The sequence below is a fragment of the Panthera leo genome, chromosome C2 (assembly GCF_018350215.1).
Source record: "Panthera leo isolate Ple1 chromosome C2, P.leo_Ple1_pat1.1, whole genome shotgun sequence".
In the NCBI taxonomy this organism is placed as follows: domain Eukaryota; kingdom Metazoa; phylum Chordata; class Mammalia; order Carnivora; family Felidae; genus Panthera; species Panthera leo.
The window spans coordinates 88,490,277-88,505,013 of record NC_056687.1 but is presented as its reverse complement, the minus strand read 5'-3'; the positions used below and the strand labels follow the sequence as shown (position 1 = coordinate 88,505,013).

Sequence of the window (14,737 nt, the reverse complement as noted above, 5' to 3'; positions counted from 1 at the left end):
CCACATGGGGGAGGACAATCTACTTTGCAGACTCAACCAATAATCTCATCCAGAGATTCAAACAATAATCTGTTCAAATAATGTCTGAGGACACAATTTGATTGTGTTCGAACAATAATCTCATCCAGAATTACTCTCCATAGATACACCCAGAAACAATGTTTAATCTGGGTGCCTCAGAGCCAGTCAAATTGACACATAAAAGTAACCATCACACCTATAATTAGTTTATTTTTCCATTTCATCCCCTCTCAGGTTTGGCATTTGGATTTCAACTTTCTTAATAAGTATCTTCCATAGCTCTAACTCCTGCTGTCACCAACTTTATAAGGTAGATGTGTGTATGAGTGTGTCTTGTGTGTCTATGTGTGTGTCTGTGTTTGTGTGTGGTTACAGATGTGTGTGAAATAAAAGAATATTTTGCATTTTGCTTGTTTCCCAGCAGAGTCCTCCACTGTCTCCTGGGATCTTTGTGTTTTTGTGTGTGTGTGTGTGTTTGTTTGAAGTTTATTTATTTTGAGAGAGACAGAGACAGAGCGCAGTTGGGGAGGGCAGATAGAGGGACAGAGAGAATCCCAAGCAGGCTCCATGTTGCCAGCACAGAACGTGCTATTAGGCTCAATCCCGGGAAGCTGTGAGATCACGACCTGAGCCGAAACCAAGAGTCCAAGAGTCAGACACATAGCTGACTGAGCCACCCAGGTGCCACAGTCTTGGGATCTTGGTGATCACATAGTAAGAATTTAATTTTATTGAATTTTAAAATCTCCATGATTGTCAGTCACACCATATGGCTGAGGACACAAAACAGGCTTTGAAAACATGAGGTCCCAGGTGTTCAGTCATCATGCGCCCTTTAGCTTCATCCCACTCTTTATATATATATATATATATATATATATATATACACACACACACACACACACACACACACACATACACACTTTTATTTATATTTGAGAGACATAGAGAGAGCATGAGTAGGGGAGGGGCAGAGAGACAGGGAGACACAGAATCTGAAGCAGGCTCCAGGCTCTGAGCTGCCAGCACAGAACCCACAAACCGTGAGATCGACACCTGAGTGGAAGTCAGACGGTCAACCGACTGAGCCACCCAGGCGCCCCTAGCTTCTTCCCACTCTTGTTACCTCCTCTGCTCCAGAGTCTTCATCTTTTAGCTTTATCCCATGCCTCTACCCTAACCTTGCACCTGAGACTTGTTAACTGAATTTGATTCCCTCATTTTGACATTTGGTCTCTCTCGAATAAGTGACTTTAAATAACCTTCTGATGCTTCCTTCTCTTGACTACTGCAGGTTACTATACTCACCCTGCTTCCAGGGGTGGGTGACCTGGATGGTGTCAGAAGTGAGCATCCTCTGACACTCAGTGACATGGGATTACCCCCTGACAACTTCATTACCCATCCTCTGTGCATTAGAGAATGCACCTTCTCAACAGATTTTTCAAAAGTAACTTTGGGGTGCTTGGGTGGCTCAATTGGTTAAGCGTCTGTCTTTGGCTCAGGTCATGATCTCGCAGTTTGTGAGTTTGAGCCCCGCGCGTTGGGCTCTGTGACGCTCCAGCTCCGAGCCTGGAGCCTACTTCGGATTCTGTGTCTCCATCCCTTTCTGTCCCTCCCCCACTTACACTCTGTCTCCCTCTCTCTGTCTGTCTCTCTCTGTCTCTCAAAAATAAATAAACATTAAAAAAATTAAAAGTAACTTCCCTGAAATTTAAGCTACACATCAGTTAATATCATTACTATTACTATATACATTTATTGCATATTTTTATTGTGCACTTTCCTGAATACTTTACAAGTAGTAGTCATTCATTCAGTTGTCTCAGTAACCCCACGAAATCAACTATTTTGATCATTCCTATTTGCAAAAGAGGAAACTGAGCCATAGAGTGATTAAGCACATGCTTAAATCTATCCAGCTGGTGTTAGAGGTAGAATTTAAACCCAGCAAGTTGAGCTTTAGAGGTATACCCTTAATAACTGCACAGTATTATTTTTCTTTTACATTGTTATGAACTTAAAGATGACATAATCATTTTTCTCTCCAGGTTCCCACAAGTTCTCATTGTTGATCAGAATTAGGTGCCAATAGCAAGTCCTCTCATTCTGCCTTTATTCCTTTGCCTTTGAGCCATGAAGCTATCAGCAGGGCATGTCGAGAACTTTTTGATACTCTGCCTCTAACAAAATAAGGCTTCCAGCAGCTGTATTGATAGTTGAAGCTACTTTATCTTCCTCAGCACCAGTTTTGTGATTTATTGATCACTTACTTTTTATGTCTAAGCTCTGAAGTGTGCTTCTAAAATAGCATCGATACCTTTTCCCCCTCATTTTTAGCCAGATCATACACTTTCACTTCATAAATTGTAAATTTCTATCTAGGTTAATACTGTGTTTACACATAATGCTATTTCCCTTACCCTGTACTTCTAAGTGTCTCTGACTGACCTCATATGCTCACTTGGGACTTAAATGAACATTTCTTTCTCTGTGATCTGGAAACCTTCATCTCTGGGTCCACCGTGAATCCTAAGCTGCATGCGCAAGTGGCCCCTAGCCATCTCCACCCTTGGGCACCTCAATTATGACATGTTTGTGCCTGAACTCATAGTTTCTCCTCATTACTACTCCTTCTTTTATCCAAGTTTACTATCTACCCAATTGTCCAAGCTAGAAATATAGGCCCCATTTCTCTGGTCACCTTCACAAGAAAACACATTACAATGGTTGTTGGTAATCATCACACCCATTTCACTTGTCGCACTCTGTTCTTTGCTCGGATGGGCTTCTGGCCCCACCACTGAAACTGATACTACACCAGCGAGTGTCACCCACCACTGGCTGGAGAATCCAATGGTCGTTTTCCTGCCCTTACTGCGCTGTGCCTCCTGGGTATGTTTGGTGCAGTCATTCACTTCTTCTCTTCTTGGTTTTCATGAGGCCACCCTCTTCTGGATTTCTAATTCTCTTATTGGTCCCATGCTCTCAGGCTTTTCTCTGTCCTTTTTGTGTGAGCCTCTAAATATTGAAAGTTCCTGGGGTGCCCAGGTGGGTCAGTCTTTTAAGTGTCTGACTCTTGATTTTGGCTCAGGTCATGATCTCACAGTTCATGATTCCAGCCCCACAGTGGGCTCTGTGGTGACAATGTGGAGTCTGCTTAGGATGCTCTTGCTGCCTTTCTTTCTCTGCCCCTCCTTGGTAGGCATTCTCTCTCTCTCTCTCTCAAATAAATATTTTTTACAATGTTTCTGAAACTGAGCCCTTCCCTATATTTAGTGTTTAATTGTTGCTGTACAAAACTACCACAAATTTAGTGACTTAAGATAGCAAACTTTATTATGTTACTACTCGGAAGTCTGACAGTTCTTCTTGGACTAAACTCAAGGTGCTGTCAGGGTTACGTTCCTTTCCGAATGCTGTTGCAGAAAACCATTTTCCTGTATTTTCCACTTTTAGAGCTGCCTGCATTCTGGCTCACTGATGTCTTCCCTATCTTTACAGCAGGCAATGTTAATCTATCACCAAATCTGCTTACAGAGTCACATCTCCTACCGACTACACCCAAGAAAAGTTCTCCACCTGGAAGGCCTCTTGTAATTATGTTGGATTTACCTAGGTAATCAAGGAATATCTCTCCATCTCAAGGTCTTTAATTTACTCACATCTGCAAAGTCCCCTCATGTCATGTAAGGTAACATATTCTCAGTTTCTGTGGGTTAGGACTTGCAAATGTTTCGGGGCCTGTTTTTCTGCCTATGACATTAGCCTCCTTCACTTTCCTCTATGGAGGAGATCTTTTGAATCCCACAGTTTCAAATGCCATCTGTGTGAGGATGACACCCACCTAAATCTCCAGTCCTGATGTTACCAAAATTTCAACATACATGTCTAAATACTTACTTAATTTACACTCTTCACAATCTTTCTTCCCCAAATCTTCATTATTTCCACAAATGGCACCATCACACCCCCAGAAGATGAAGAACTAAATTTAGTGGCCATGTCTAGATTCTTTCTCTCTTTTATCCCCAAATGTAAGCATCAGAAGCCCTCTAATACATACCCTAACTTATCTAACTCACCATCTCTTCTTCTGCCACCCTCGACCAAGCCGCAGTGTCCATAGCCTCCTAAGTCCACGTGCTACTTCTCTCTTGATCCCCTTACATTCATCTAACATTAAAAAAAAAAAAAAAAAAACCTCAAAAGAACCACAGTAAAAAAAAAAAAAAAAAAAAAATCCCTCAAAAGAACCACAGTAAAAAAACAAAACAAAACAAAACAAAACAAAACAAAACACAGTGAGATTTTAAAATAGTCAATTGGGTTATGTTATTTCCCTGTTTAACACCCTCCAGGGGCTTCTCTTTACATTTAGAAGAGGTATGCTCTCCAGCTCCTCATGAACTACCACTTTGACTTCATCTTCTACCATTCTTTTTCCCTTTCACTAAGTTTCAGCCTGACCACTAGTCTTCAGTCTGTTCCGGGAACATGCCAAATGTGTTTGCAGCCTCAAGACCTCTCTGTTGTCTGGAACCCTCATGCTCGGATCCTCAGATTGTTGGTTGACTGTCATCATCAGGAGTTGGCCCCAGGCCTTTTCCGGCCACATCATCCAATGTCAATTTCTCCACTTCTACTCCCTTTCTCTATCCCCTGACTCTCTTCTGATTCCTTCCTAGTACTAATCAATATCTAAAATTATCTTGTTTATTTATGTTAACTTCACCAGAATGAAATTTACATAGAATGAAATGCACATATTCTTTGTACACAGTGTGATGAGCCTTTTCATCACCCCAGAGAGCTCACAAATGCTCCTTGGCAGTCAAGTTCCCCTGCTCACCCTAGGTAGCCTCTGATCTGATCTCCTATAGCCACCGATCTCATCAGTTTTCCTATTCCAGAGCATCTCCATCAAGTAGATATGTAATCACTTAGGTAATTTAAAAATTTCTAGAAGCTTGTATAGCTTTGTCTTAGAACTCTGTACAACTTTACATAATTCTACAATGTCTGTCTCCTTTTGCTCAGTATGATGTGTTAGAATTTCATCCTGGTTGTATCAGTAGTTCATTTCTCTTCCATTGGTGAGTAGTATTTGATTTTATGAAAATACCATTTTTTTAAATCCATTCTTCCATGCTTGTGGCATTATTTCCAGATTTTAGCTGTTTTGAGAAAAGCTATGAACCTTCCTGCACAAGTCTTTTTTTTTTTAGACATATGTTTTTATTTCTTTTAGGTGATGCAGTAAGTTAGTATTTAACTTTGCCAGAAACTGCCCAGTTGCTTCCCGAAGTGTTTGCACCATTATATCCTATCTTTATATAAGAGTTCTACTTGCTCCACATCCTCACTAATACTTGGTATTATGGTCTTTTTTATTTTAGCCATCCTGGTTGTATCTTATAGGGCAGGGGTTTTTATTTGTGTTTTATGGATGCCTAATGATGTTGAATATTTTTTCAAGTGCTACTGGTCATCTGTATATCTTCCTTTGTGGCAGAATCTTCCCTTTTAAAACATTGAGTTTTTTTTTTTTTAATTATGGAATTGTAAGGCTTTCTTACATATTATGCAAAGGAGACTTTGTCATACAGACATGTTGCAAATATTTTCTCCCTTCCTGTTACTTGGTTCTTAATTTTCTTAATAATGTCCTTTGAAGAACAGAAGATTTTGATTGTGGTGAAGTTTAGTTTACATTTTTTTTTCTTTTATAGTTACTGTTTTTTTGTGTCCTCTCTACAAAATGTGTGCCTAATCATGGTATCAAAGAGTTTCTCCAATGTTTTCTTCTAGTAATTTTATAATTGTAGCTTTTATGTTTATAGTAGCTTCTTAAAGCACTCTGATAATCTTTTTTTTTTCCTCTCTCTCTCTTATTCTCCTCTCTTCTTTTAGTCCATTCTTTGCTGTCATTACTCTCTCATCTATTCACATAAAAGTTAGAGCAGTCTGTCCAATCTCAGTTTCTGACCTTATTTCTCTTCTTCTCTAATGCCAGTGAACAAAATAAAGGTTAGTAGTGACAAACCCTGAAAATGATGTTTCCCCTATTGAAAAGCAGAAGACGGAATGGCAGGAGGGAAGGGTTATATATGCTTCTGTTTTTTTTTTTTTTTCTTTTACCTCTTTCATACAAGATATTACAAGTCCGTTTCAGAAAGAGTAGTGGTTAGACTGCAGCAGGCACAGAAAGGTGTGAGCAGATGGTGAAAAGCTTGTTGATGAAAGAAGGGGATATAGACCAGAGCAGAAGAGACATTTACCCCAGCTTATGACCAATAACCCCAAGAAAGAAGGAGAGAAGTTCTCTTCAGAAACATACTCTATATTATTTGTAGCTTGTTTTTATATACAATTCATTTTGCCCATGGCCAAGGCAGACCAACCTGATGAGCTAAAAAAAAAAAAAAGGGAAAAAAAAGAAAAAAAGAAAAGAAAAGCAATATCATAATGACGGTATGAGTCTCTTTTGTTCTATCTTCCTTTTTTTAAAGGTTTATTTATTTATTTTGAGGGGGTAGGGAAGGGGCAGGGAGAGAGAGAATTTTAGTCAGGCTCCATGTTGTGAGAGCGGAGCCTGACGTGGGGCTCAATGTAGGGCTTGATCCCATGAACTGTGAGATCATGACCTGAACTGAAATCAAGAGTCAGGCGCTTAACCCACTGAGCCACCCAGGTGCCCCTGTTTTACCTTCTTGTTTGACAGGATCTCCATCTACCCTCCAACTCTCTCCATTTATCTTGTAGAACCCCTAGAAGTCATTCCATTCGTTGGGTTCACAGGCCCAGTTCTCAGGAACATACTGTTTTCCTCTTCTGCTATGCTAGCTCTGCCTTTGTTACGTGATGTCTGTTGCCTTTGGATCCTTTTGAAACTGCTACCATTATTATTCACACCACTTTCCACTGTGACTTGCCAAAATAATGCTGTGCCAACACCATGTTGTTCAGAAGCTGTTCCACTCTGCCAAAAAAATATTGCTGTGCAACTGATGCATCAGTTCTCCTGATGTAGCAAGATCAGCCAGCATTTTCTGCTAGACAAGGAAGAACTCCACTTCCTAGCCTGGGTGTCACATTTCTGTATATGGGTTCTAAAACAACTCATCCTATACTGCCTGTGAAGGAAACAGTTTTTTTCCATTGGACTTGCAGCTTTTACTCCCAAGACAGAACTCCTTCACTCAGAATTTGTAGATCATCATTTTTTGTTGTTGTTGGTTTTGTTTTGTTTTGTTTTTATTCCTGATATTCCAGGTTGGGAGAATAAGCTGAGGGACAGATGATGTCCTGTATTCATAATTATTCTTCCAGAATATGGCACTGTGAATGAACCACATGCATGTGTCTCAGTCTGTCTTTCTTTACAAAGAGTTCTTTAACAGAAAGCAAAGGGCTCATACTCCTACCCCTTTCCATTCATAGCTAGTCTAGCTCATATCTAAACTGTTTAAAAAGCTGCATGCAATTCTCATTCTATCATGTGGGATCAGTTGCTATCACTTAATTAATCCCTTTTATTTTCTTGTAAAGTACTGAGTAAGCAGATGATTTATGGTACTGTTTTGAGTAGATACTTGGATCAGATGAACTCTACGTGACAACTGTAGACAATACTCTGTTTTTACTAGGAAAATGGTACCTACTAAAGAATAATGCTATCAGCTTTTTCTTTCCTTTCTTCTTACATTTTTTTTTTTTCTTTTCTGAATAAGTTGTTTGTGGAATGCAGCAGAATTCCACATTAGCCTTGTCAGCCATATGAATGGTTAACATGGTTGCCCTCAATATGGAGTCATCTACCACCCTGTGAGTTGCATTTTCCTTGGTTGGTGATGGATAACACCCATATGCTCCAATCTGTGGGTCATCACTATTGTCTTTGGTGATGCTGAAGGAAGTTAGTGTTTCTTTTGAGGTTGAACACCACCCCCTATGTTATGTTTCTCAATCTCTTTTTTTGTTACCAATTTTCCCTTCCTGCACCACTGCCCCACCCCACCAGGAGCCTTTTTAGGATTTTTTTCCTAACCACTTCCTTCATCCCCTGTGGTATTTTAATACCTTTCATCTATTTATGCACCATGGCCCTCCAACCATTGTGATAACTAAGGTTTTTTTCAGCTCCTCCTAAGATTCAATCTTTACTGTTGTGGCAATCAGTATCAATCCCTATGTAGAATGCATGTTCTGGGGAAATAAAGTATGGCATGGTTGCTGGACAACTCTGATAGTGCTATCTTTTTCTTTTCCTTCTCTTCTCTTCCCTTCTCTTCTCTTCTCTTCTCTCTTCTCTTCTCCCCTCCTCTCCTCTCCTCCCCTCCCCACCCCTCCTCTCCTCCCCTCCCCACCCCTCCTCTCCTCTCCTCTCCTCTCTTCCCTTCTCCTCTCCTCTCTCTTCCCTTCCTCTCCTCTCCTCTCTCTTCCTTTCCTTTCCTTTCCTTTCCTTTCCTTTCCTTTCCTGTCCTTTCCCTCCCTGGAGGGAGGCAGTTTGGTAGAATAGAAGGATTAGAGACTTGGGAGTCAGAGAAGTGGAGTCCTGGTTCTTCCATGACCAGCTACCTGATATGATCTTAGGAAAACATCCCTGAACCTTATTTCATAAACAGTAAAGTGTACTTTGTTCATAAGACTGTTTGGGGATTAAATTTTTAAATTTCTTCATGCAATGCCTCTCATATAAGCTTAATTCTCTGGTTATTATTTTAGTTTATATTGGTCAACTCATCAATTTATTGATTCCAATTACCTTCTATCTTCTTCTCTCCTCTCATATTCTTCCTGAATTATTTCATGCACTCTCTCTTATATTTATCTCCATTAAATGCTGCAACTTTTGCAGACATTTTTGAAATGTGTTAATTTTCCCTTCTGGATGGAAAAACAGTTTATATTTATGACTCTCCCAACCCAGATCACATCTGATAGGAAACAAACAGAACATAGGTAAGTTAAGGAAACAGTTCCAAAGGTGTTCATATTTCCTGGGCCTCAAATTGAAAAATCCCTTTTTGGGTTTCCATTAGAAATTTTGGAGCCTGCTCAGTAAACTATAACTGTATAGTTATAGTATATTTTTTTTCAATATACTATTTTTCAACATAGTATATTTTTCAATATACTACTTCAAATAACTATTTGAAGTAACTATTCACCAGAGGTTCTTGGGAACTTTCTTTTAAACCTTAAGCCTTCTTAATCCTTGCTACTCAGACTATGATTCCCAGACCAGTAGCTCCAATATCCCCTGGGAATTTGGTAGAAATGTAGAGTCTCAAGTCATACCCAAGAACGACTGAATCAGGATCTTCATTTCAATAAGATCCCTAGCTGATCGGTATGCACAGTGAAGTTTGAGAAATGTTTTGCATAATCACTTTTCTTCCTCCAACTGCATCCAATGACTGTTAATCTTTCAATAACACATAATTAACACTATTTGCAAATATTTTTATTACCTGTTCATACCTATTAACACTATTAACTAAGTACTAAGCCCAGCCTTCTTCAGTAAACATAGTATTACTCGCTGACCACACCCATGGAATAATCCTAAACTTTAGTATGTTTATGACTCACATGGAAAGTCTGCCAAAAATGCAGGAGACTACTCATGGAGACTAGGATTCATTAGTTCTGAGATGATATCCAAGAATCTGCCTTTTCTGCAATCACTGGTTTTCCTTATGTAAGTGGTCCATGGTCCATAGTTTATGAAAATTGGTATTACACTATAACTTTAAAAACTCATACTTTATTATCCCTTTAATCACATCACTTCATAAGAATGTCTTGTCACCAAGGACTATACATTAAGTATGCAGAGAGTCCAGGCAACATACACAAAACCAGCCTTTGTGGAACATCTACTGGTCTCTGACGTTCTTCTCATCCTCTGTGTTTGATGTTCTAAATCTGCTCTGGAAAAGAACAAGTGAGAATGGCTGTTGCAAAAAATGTATTGCAGTGTATTATGGTAATGAAGGGGGACAATTTCCATTTTTCATTCCCTCTTTAGTCAATGAGCGCTGCAAGGATCACTAACATTTATTATGTATTTGTAACTCTTTTTACAGGTGTGAGGAAAAGGGGGGAAAGGTTTTAAAAAAATTTTTTTTAACATTTATTTATTTTTGAGAGACAGAGAGAAGCAGAGCATGAGCAGGGGAGGGGGAGAGAGAGACACACACACACACAGAATCCAAAGGAGGCTCCAGGCTCTGAGCTGTTTGTTAACACAGAGCCCATCGCAGGGCCCGAACTCACGAACCACAAGACTATGACCTGAGCCCAAGTCTGACGCTTAACCGAGTGAGCCAACCAGGTGCCCCAGGGGGGTAAGGTTTTTTGAAAAAGCAGGTGCATCACAATGTTTTGAGAAGAATTTTAAAGTAATTACCAACCTAGCAATATATAATATTTTGCATATGTTGGGTACTACATAGTTAATTCACAGCCATAGCATCCTGCTTATTCTTTCTACTAGAATTAAGGTAATAGGTAAAATGCATCAGAATTCTTTCAGAAGTTGATGTACAAAGAAAACACATTAGTAGAAGCACAATTCATAATTTTAAAGATAGCAGATAATCTTTCCCATTTTGCTTGAGAAATGGATGCTGAATAATCATCACCTTACACAAGTCTCCTTCTGAAAGACTAAATGTAATTAACATTGGCTGTTACTTGGAGATAGAAATAGAAATATAACAGCAAAGGTTTGAAGCATGTATTATATGTAAGGATTAAATGATCCTTTATATATTCAATACTACATAAAAGACTTTTATGTTGAATAGGTGAGCCCATCAGGTAAGAGATCTTAGTCGATGGGGATATTTGACATTGAACCATATTGGAATTAGCTCTTGGGGTCAGATATTGCAAATTTGACTTAAGATTTAGAGCTACCTTTGGGGATTTTTACATAACATCTTCTTTAGTACTAGGCTTATTCCAAAATTATGGAAATAAATGGACTTTTGAGTATCAATCTAACTATCTACCTGTCTATCTATCTGGAGGAAATGAGTGTACTTAAAGGTCCCTTACCCATTTAAATCCAATTTGATTCACAAAATTCTATGGAGTCATTTCTGGAAGCTATTTTGAAGGTAATGTGGTAGCAAATAATGAAGATATGAAACCACAGGAAATAGAATAAGACAGAGTAAAAGAGCTGGGGGTCAGGAGGAAGCAGATGGGCTATTTAAGGACAAATCTAGGAAGAAGACTATAAGCCCTGAGAAGGTATTTGTTCCATCATTAGTTGTTAATCAAAAGCATGTTAAAAATATCTTCTTAATCATCCCTTTCCTATGACCTATTCTCTTCAGGAAAACTTGCTTACTTTTTCTACAAAGGGATGGTTATAAAAAGTAAGTTTATTGGCAATACATCCAAGCCACTACGACTGGTTTTCCTTAATCCTTGAAATGGGATTGGTAAAAATCAAGTAGACTTGAGGAAATGATTAGATTGACCATTTCCTTAGGTACAACTTTATTATAAATTTTGGATCAGCTTTAAAGGGATTAGATTTACTTTGGCTAAGCAGCAAGACAGTGGTGGTTTTTTTGTTTGTTTGCTTGTTTGTTTTGTTTTTTTCTTTCCCCAGCGTACATGTTTTTCCTTGTCCACATCTTTCCCACACAGAACAATTACTCATATCAGCCTTTTGGATTCTCAAGAAATTCTGATGTATACCTTCCAAGAAACTCCTTAAGGCCTAACAGTGGGGAATGTAACATTGAGTTTTTTCACTGCCTCCCAGCTGCCCTTGTACCCCAGGTATCACAGATTCCTAATGGACCCAAGTAGATTGTGCTGACCCAGCTTCATTCAAACTGTGGGGATGAGAAATCTCCATGATCACCCCATGATCAATCCAATTACAGATATGAACATCAGCTGGATCAATGCAGATGCTAAAGCAAACTTTTTTGTTTTGAAACATATAGGTTAGGCGTGGATTTAAGGAAGCCTGGATATGAGAATTTAAAGTTGGGTTTTTAGTTAGATCAGGTTTGTTTAGAAGGTTCTTAGAATTAGAGTGATCTACTGAATGAATTTAAAAATAAAAGTAGGATAAGATTGGATACTATACAAAAAGAAACAGAGCAGTGAGACTGAGATTCAGAGAAACTAGAACACTTTGTTGTCACACGGGAAGCAACTTTGCAAAAATAGTTTCTCCTACAGTTACTGGCCTTTTTTTCAAAATCAGAGGCAAAGTTTTCTTTGGATTTTAAGACAAAGGATTGTTTAGGGTTAAGGCTGCAGTGAGTCCTTTGGGAAATAGGAAAACTTACCTTTACAAATGAGGAAAGATGGCTCTGCGATATCTAGATATCCATCTGTAGTTAGGTATTGGTTTGCTATAGGGAATACTTTAAGACAGAGACATGTTGAAATGAGCAGTGGTTCAATCTAAGGTATGGGACCTACAGGTGAAGGTGATGTAACAATTTGGAAGAGATAAAAGAGAAGCCATACTAAGATCAGTAAAAGCAACTGAAGCTGTAGAAGAGCCCATGGGTTATAAAGAAATTAAAAATGAGAAACCTATTACAAGTTAAGTGCATTGCTAGGCTATACAGCTCTATTAGGTATACGAATGCTATTAAATGCATGGGGAAATTTTATGTAATATGGAAATATTGCATGCTATGATTTAAATCTAATATTACCCCCCATATTCAATTGGTAGTTTTCTGCAGGAAAGATCAGGAGTAAATGGTTAACCCCTTAGTCCTCAGCAAGCTGGAGCCATTGACAAAAATAGTTGGGTACCTTTCATGAAAATTAAGGAACCAGGTAAAACCCCAGAATAACAAACATAAGCCTCATCAATAAGGACCCCTCTAATAAGATAGGAAGCATACTCTATTCATTTTTACTATGTTTGGTACCTAGTGCAATGCATGGCACATAGTTTTTGTTTTGTTTTGTTTCAGTTTGGCAATGTTTTTTTGTGTGTGTATGCCCTTGGATGGATCAGAATATGTTTTGGTTTTTTTTTTTTTTGTTAATGCTAAACTAAAATCTTAGCACAATATCCTTTCAAACATTCTTTGTGTTCTTCCTCTTCCCCCCAACCCCTCCCCCCAAAAAAAATCTAAACTGGGAAAAACATAAATAAAAGAAAAAGAAAAAAAAAATTAGAGTAACAAATAAAAAGATGAGAGAAACCCCAAATAAGAATAAGTGCCTGGAAAGGAAAAAAAAAGCCATTGGAATAATAGCAGGAACATTACATACCTAATTAAACATATTTAAAATTGGAGCAATGGATTAAATTGGAACATTGATGTTCGGCAAAAGGAATTCATTTGCATGCAGAGATTGGAGTTGTCATCAATGGCTGTTGTAGTTTTAGTAAGTCTTTAAATTTCCATCTTTTCCCTTTGTACTTTTCCATTACGCACAGCACATCATAACCAGATCAGTGGGGCAGCCAAGAGAGCAGAATTTATATTTCAAAATGAAAGTTGATAGTTAATAGTCTAGCAGCATAATGAGCCACATTTCTGGTCGAGAGTCCAAGCTTATACAGATTGTTCAAGTCTAAACAGGGACCCTCCCAAGCCTGATGATTTCCTTAGTAATCCCAGATGGTCGATGTGAGGCCCTGTAAAGCAATCCTAGCTATCACTGCTGCTGGGAACAAGAGGAGGCAGCCATTAGGGTTGCCTCTGGGGGTAGTGAGGGAGGCACTGTAACCCCAATTTAATTTTCAACATGATTCCACTCATGGAGGAGTTGGGTACATTTAAATCACCTTTTCCTCTTATTAACAGTGGTAAGCCAAATCCATGTTTTAAAACTAAATATTTTGCCTTAGCAGTTTGTGTGTTCTTGAGCAATGCATGATCTAGAGAAGAGAAATATAGTAGTTGAGAGGTGAAATTCCTTGTAATGACAATAGCTTATGTTTATTCGGTGCTTTCTGTGGGCAAGGCATTAGGTAAAGCCCCTTTCATGTATTATGCCACTTAATCCTAACAAAATCCTAATGAGTTAAATACCATTCTAATCCTCATATTAATGATAAAGACACTGAGGTTTATAAAGGTTAAATAACTTGCTCAAGTGGCACAGCAGAGATCTGAACCCAAATCTTGTCTGATGCCAAATCCCATGCTTTTTACCATAGTGTATGGGCTTTTCTCTGAAATTTAAAGGAGCAAGAGAGACCTAAAAGTTGTTACTAGGATCTCCTTAGGCAATACTTTAATGCCTTGGGTTAATATACCATGATTCTTGTAGAACTCAGTGAAGCTAAGACTCATTTTGTAGAATCCCTTCTGTTACCATATGGGAAGGAAGAGATCCAGAATGAGTGCTCTTCAATGGTAATGATTGTCCTGGCCTTTCAGCACTTCACCCACATTGTCAGGCTCAAGTCAGATGTCATTTTCTTTGAGGAAACTTCCAGAAACACCGTCACCTGTAGTCAGTTGTAAGCACTCTTTCTTTCCCACACAGCCCCACCACACCTTGTGCATATCAACTCTTCTTTACTCTCTCTACAGATTTCTAGAGGGCAACATCTACATCCCATTTTGCAGCTTAATTTCCAGAGCACAGTGCCAGGCTCAGGAGAGATTGTCCAATTGAGCTAAATCTATTGAAGACATTCTGCTTCTATTTTCACAAATTTAGATGTTTTTATTTTCAATTTTAAAATGCCTAAGAA

At 38.7% G+C, this 14,737-nt stretch overlaps 1 long non-coding RNA gene across 1 annotated transcript in view; it reads left to right on the top strand.

Moving 5' to 3' along the window:
• Positions 1 to 14,737, top strand: part of LOC122198501 — a 38,251-nt gene that overhangs the window by 16,246 nt on the left and 7,268 nt on the right. The window lies entirely within an intron of this gene.